At 48.7% G+C, this 5,715-nt stretch overlaps 1 pseudogene across 1 annotated transcript; it reads left to right on the plus strand.

Moving 5' to 3' along the window:
• Positions 1-3,763: 3,763 nt before the first annotated feature.
• LOC308536189 (small ribosomal subunit protein eS25-like) lies at positions 3,764-4,141 on the plus strand (annotated as a pseudogene). The gene has a single exon. The product of its transcript is annotated as a small ribosomal subunit protein eS25-like (transcript).
• The last annotated feature ends 1,574 nt before the right edge of the window (positions 4,142-5,715 follow it).

Raw genomic sequence — 5,715 nt, forward strand, 5'->3', positions numbered from 1 at the left:
TCTTAGTCACAGAAAATGGGATATATGTTCATGGCATTTTGTGTATTTATTGGTTCATTCCTTACCTTTTCCAGCTGTCATTCTTTCAGAGCCTAGGAACTAAACTGTATCTGGCTTATAATAAAGACTAGAGGCCTGGTGCAGAAAAATTTGTGCACTTGGAGGGGGGTCCCTCAGCCCGGCCTGTGCCCTCTCTCAGTCTGGGACCCCTTGGGGGATGACCACCTGCTGGCTGAAGCCTTCTCAGGGGATTGGGCCGAAGATGGCAATCAGACATCCCTCTGGCAGCCTGGCAGCCCTTGGGGGATGTCCACTTGCCAGCGGGGAGCAGACCTAAGCTGCAGTCGGACATCCTAGCGCTGCTGAGGAGGCAGGAGAGGCTCCCACCACCACTGCTGTACTGGCAGCCATCAGCCTGGCTTGTGGCTGAGGAGAGCTCCCCCATGTGGGAACACACTGACCACCAGAGGGCAGCTCCAGCGTCTGCCCCCTGGTGGTCAGTGTGTGTCATAGTGACCAGTCATTCCCAGTCTTTCTACTGTTAGGGTCAGTTTGCATATTACCCTTTTACTATATAGGATAGAGGCCTGGTGCACGGGTGGGGGCTGGCTGGTTTGCCCTGAATGGTGTCCCGGATCAGGGTGGGGGTCCCGCTTGGGTGCCTGTCCAGCCTGGATGAGGGGCTGATGGCTGTTTTCAGGCTGCCCGCACCCCCTTTAGGGTGGGGGTCCTCACTGGGGTGCCTGTCCAGCCTAGATGAGGGGCTGATGGCTGTTTTCAGGCTGCCCGCACCCCCTTTAGGGTGGGGGTCCCCACTGGGCTGCCTGGCCAGCCTGGATGAGGGGCTGATGGCTGTTTTCAGGCTTCCCACACCCCCTTTAGGTTGGGGGTCCTCACTGGGGTGCCTGTCCAGCCTAGATGAGGGGCTGATGGCTGTTTTCAGGCTGCCCGCACCCCCTTTAGGGTGGGGATCCTCACCGGGGTGCCTGTCCAGCCTAGATGAGGGGCTGATGGCTGTTTTCAGGCTGCCTGCACTCCCTTCAGGGTGGGGGTCCCCACTGGGGTGCCTGGCCAGCCTGGATGAGGGGCTGAGGGCTGTTTTCAGGCGGGCAACTGAAGCTCCCAGTCTCTCCTTTTTTTCTTTTTTATTCTGGGATTTATTTAATTTCTGTAATTGAAACTTTGTTGTGGCTTCAGCTCCGAGGCTGGCTGGCTGAAAGCAGGTTTCTGGGGTTTGTTTAGCTTCTATAATTGCAACATTGTTTCTTAGACTGGAGCTCAGGGCCCGGCTGCAGCAGGCAGAGAACCTTGGCTTCCTCCATCACTGGAGCAAGCAAGCCTCCTGTTCGCTTCTGCTGCCTGGCTGCCGGCCGCCATCTTGTTTGGCAGTTAATTTGCATATCGCCCTGATTAGCCAATGGGAAGCATAGCGGAGGTATGGTTAATTACCATGTTTGTCTATTATTAGATAGGATGTTTTGATTAGCAGATAAATCTAGTTTAATTTCATAGCTACAGTGGGGCCTTGATTTACAAGTGTCCCAACTAATGAGTTTTTTGAGATACCAGCTGTCTCTCGGCCGATTTTTTGCATTTAGTTTATAGAGTAATTTGAGTTAACGAGCTCCTTTATGAGCTCGGCCTCGGAACAAATTAAACTCGTAAGTCAAGGCCCCACTGTATTCATAATAATATAGTATCAAAATATAAATATATTACTTATAATGATATGCATTTCTCTTTCTAAAATGTTAAAACTATGACAAGTGTTTATATTTGTAGAGTGTTAAAATTTACACTACCCATGCATTATTTTATCCCCATGAAAAATAACTCTGGTAGTGTATAGGACAAAAATGATTGTGGATTTTTTTATTCAATTGAACTATCAGTATCCTTGTTCATTTGTTTTATTAAATGTTAATTTTTTACTATGAGCCAGTCCAAATTTCTCCAGTTTCAAAATCAAATTCTCTCATAAGAGTTTTGCTTCCCCCTCCATGTCTCTTACAAACAAAAGTTTCTGTATGTATATAAGAGACAGGAACTAAATTGTTAAATGTTATCTTGCATAAAACATATGCTTATTGTAATACTTTAAACAATAAAGAACTTAAAAAAACAAAAAAAATCTTTATTATTATATGGACTGTTACTATAAATTAAGAGTTATAAATAAGCAATTTACATTTAATATACAATTGTATGCTTAAAAACAACTAATTACAATAAACTTGTTGTAATTTAAAATTAATATTCACATTATTCAGGAAATATATTGATAAGAAAATAAGGAGCCAGAAACACAAATCAGAAAGAATATATGCAACCCTATGTTCATAGCAGCCTTATTTATAACTAGAGGCCTAGTGCACGAATCCCTTGGCCTGGCCTGTGCTCTCTCACAATCTGGGACCCTGCAGGGGATGTCGGAGAGCCAGTTTCAGTCCAATCTCTGCAGGTCAGGCTGAGGGACCCCTAGTATGCATATAAGATCTTTGGTTAATCTCTTCCCAATCTCCCCCTCCCCCTTCCCTCTGAGATTCATCAGTCTATTCCATGTTTCCAAGCCTGTGCATTGAGTGTCTGTCCCCTGGTGGTTAGTGTGCATCATAGCTACTGGTCAAACGGTTGAACGGTCAAATGGTCACTTAAGCTTTTATATATATACTAGGGGGCCGGTGCACGAAATTCGTGCACTGGGGGGGGGCGGGGGAGAGTGTCCCTCAGCCTAGCCTGCCCCCTCTCACATACTGGGAGCCCTCAGGCGTTGACCCCCATCACCCTCCGATCTCCTGATCAGCCCCTTGCCCAGGCCTGACGCCTCCGCCAGAGGTGTCAGGCTTGGACAGGGGACCCCCATCTCCCTCTGATCGCTTGCTCCACCCCCCCCCCCTCCCAAGCCTGATGCCTCTGACCCAGGCTTCAGGCCTGGGCAAGGGGACCATCATATCCCCCCAATCCCCGGCTCCGCCCCCCACCCAGGCCTGATACCTCGGCCAGAGGAGTTGACCCTCATCACCCTCCGATCACCAATCACCGGATCGGCCCCTTGACCAGGCCTGAGGCCTCCGGCAGAGGTGTCAGGCCTGTGCAGGGGACCCCCAGCTCCCTGCGGTTGCAGGCTCCGCCCCTGCCCAGGCCTAATGCCTCTGGACTAGGCGTCCGGCCCAGGCAGCGGGGACCCGCAGTGGCAGCGGGGGGCGCCGCGATCGTGGGCTTCGCTTTGGGCCCAGGCAAGGGACCCCTAGCTCCTGGGACTGCCAGCTTCGACCGTGCCCAGCTCCCATCGCTGGCTCCACCCCTACTTCCTGCTATCACTGGCCAGGGCAGCAAAGGTGCCTGATTCTCCGATCATGGCTGGGGGACAGGGCAAAGGCGGCCCCAGGGCCGCCTTTGCCCTGCCCCTCAGCTCTTAGCTCCCCCCTGGGTTTCCGATCACTGTCAGTGGCAGGGGGCTTCTTCCTGCTTTCCCTTTCACCTCCCTGCATTGTGCCTACATATGCAAATTAGCCGCCATCTTGTTGGCAGTTAACTGCCAATCTTAGTTGTCAGTTAATTTGCATATAGCCCTGATTAGCCAATGAAAAAGGTATCGCCGTACGCCAATTACCATTTTTCTCTTTTATTAGTGTAGATAGATGGGGAAGATCTGGAACAGCCCAAGTGCCCATCAGTAGATATGGATTAAAAAACTTTGATACAGCTCTTGGGTTGACATCTTGGCAATGCAGCAGCGTATCTCTGTTCTGCGAGTCCTGCAATGCCACCTAAGGATGACAAGAAGAAGGAAGGTTCTGGAAATTTGGCCAAGAAAGACAAAGACCCCTTGAACAAGTCAGGGAGCAAGGCCAAAAAGAAGAAATGGTTCAAAGGCAAAGTTCAGGACAAGCTCAATAACCTGGTCTTATTTGACAAAGCCACATATGACAAGCTCTGTAAGGCAGTTCCCAACTACAAGCTTATAACCCCAGCTGTGGTCTCTGAGAGACTAAATATTTGCAGCTCCTTGGCCAGGGCAGCCCTTTAGGAGCTCTTTAGTAAAGGACTTATAAAACTAGTATCAAAGCATGGAGCTCAAGTGATTTACACCAGAAACACCAAAGGTGGGGATGCCCTAGCTGCTGGAGAAGATGCATGAACAGCAGGTCTCACCGGCTGTACATTTTGAAAAATAAAACTTTATTTAAAAAAAAACTTTTATATATTTACAAAATGGAATACTATGCAGCTATGAAAAAGGATATCTTCCTTTGAGACAACATGGAGGGAACTGGAGAGTATTGTGCTAAGCAAAACAAGCCAGTTAGAGAAAGATAAATATCACATTATCTTGCTTATCTGTGGAATCTAATGAATAAAATAAACTGATGAACAAAAAAGATCCAGAACCATTGAAGCATGACATATTTCAGAGGGAAGGGGGGATGGGAAGAGATTAACCAATGAACTTATATGCATATATGTATAACCCATGGACAGGCAATAGTGCAGGGAAGAACTGGGGAGGGAGCAGTGGCAGAGTAAAGGGGGTCAATGGGGGGGGAAGGAGGATATCTGTAATTTTCAACAATAAAGATAATTTTTTAAAAGCCTTTACTGCTAATGTAATTTAAAATAAAATTAATTGGATGCCAAATGAACGTAATTAAGAATTCTTCTTTTTATATAACTTTTTTTAGATTTTATTTTGCATTAACACCCTTTTTGTCCTGCTAGATTTTCTTTCTTAATTTATTTCTACACATATTTGAATTACAGTTTGCATTCAATATTATTTTGTATTAGTTTCAGGTATAAAGCATAGTAGTAAGACAACCATATACTTTACAAAATGCCCTCCCCCACCCCAATATTTCCAGTACCCACCTGGTACCATATATAGTTATTACAATACTAGGGGCCCAGTGCACGAATTCATGCACCTTGACAGGAACTGTGGGCTGCGAGGCTGTGGTGGGCACAGGGGCGGGTCTTGGCCCATCCTCCACACCCCTGCCTGGCCCCTCTCCCTGCAGCCCCCAGTTCCTGGTCTGCCGACAGCCCTGATCTCGCTGCTGCCACTCCCATGCACTGACAGCACTGGCCCCACTCACACCCGCTGACGGCACGGAGTGATTGGGGCCAGCACCAGAAGCAGGTGCAAGTGGGGCCAGTGCCATCAGCATTAGTGGGTGCGAGTGGCAGCTGCTGCCCCAATTGCCCCTCAGGAGCAGGGGGAGGTGCAGAAGCCCCGAGGGGCAATCGGGGCCCACAGCTGCTGCTTGCACCCACTGACAGCACCAAGCGATTGGGGCCAGCACTAGGTGCCGGTAGCGGGTGCAAGTGGCAGCTGTTGTTGGCAGTGGGTGTGAGCAGGGCCAGCACCAGCAGCAGGTGTGAGCACCAAGTGGAACCCCGGCCTGCAAGAGCAAAGATATTTCAGTAACCACTAGAGGCTCACCCAATGACAGCAACCAGCACTCCACCTTGGTCTGGTGCCCCCACTCACCTGCTCCACCATCCTGCCAAGGCCAATGTCTGCCATGTTCCGCGCACATCCCCTGGTGGTCAGCGCTTGTCATAGCAACCAGTTGTTTGGTTGTTCGGTTGTTCTGCCATTCAATTTGCATATTAGGGTTTTATATATGTAGATTATGGACCTATTTTCTGTGCTATACTTTATATACTCATGACTATTTTGTAATTACCAATCTGTACCTCTCAAACTTTCAC

The sequence above is a fragment of the Myotis nattereri genome (genome assembly GCF_964212035.1).
Source record: "Myotis nattereri genome assembly, chromosome: X".
In the NCBI taxonomy this organism is placed as follows: domain Eukaryota; kingdom Metazoa; phylum Chordata; class Mammalia; order Chiroptera; family Vespertilionidae; genus Myotis; species Myotis nattereri.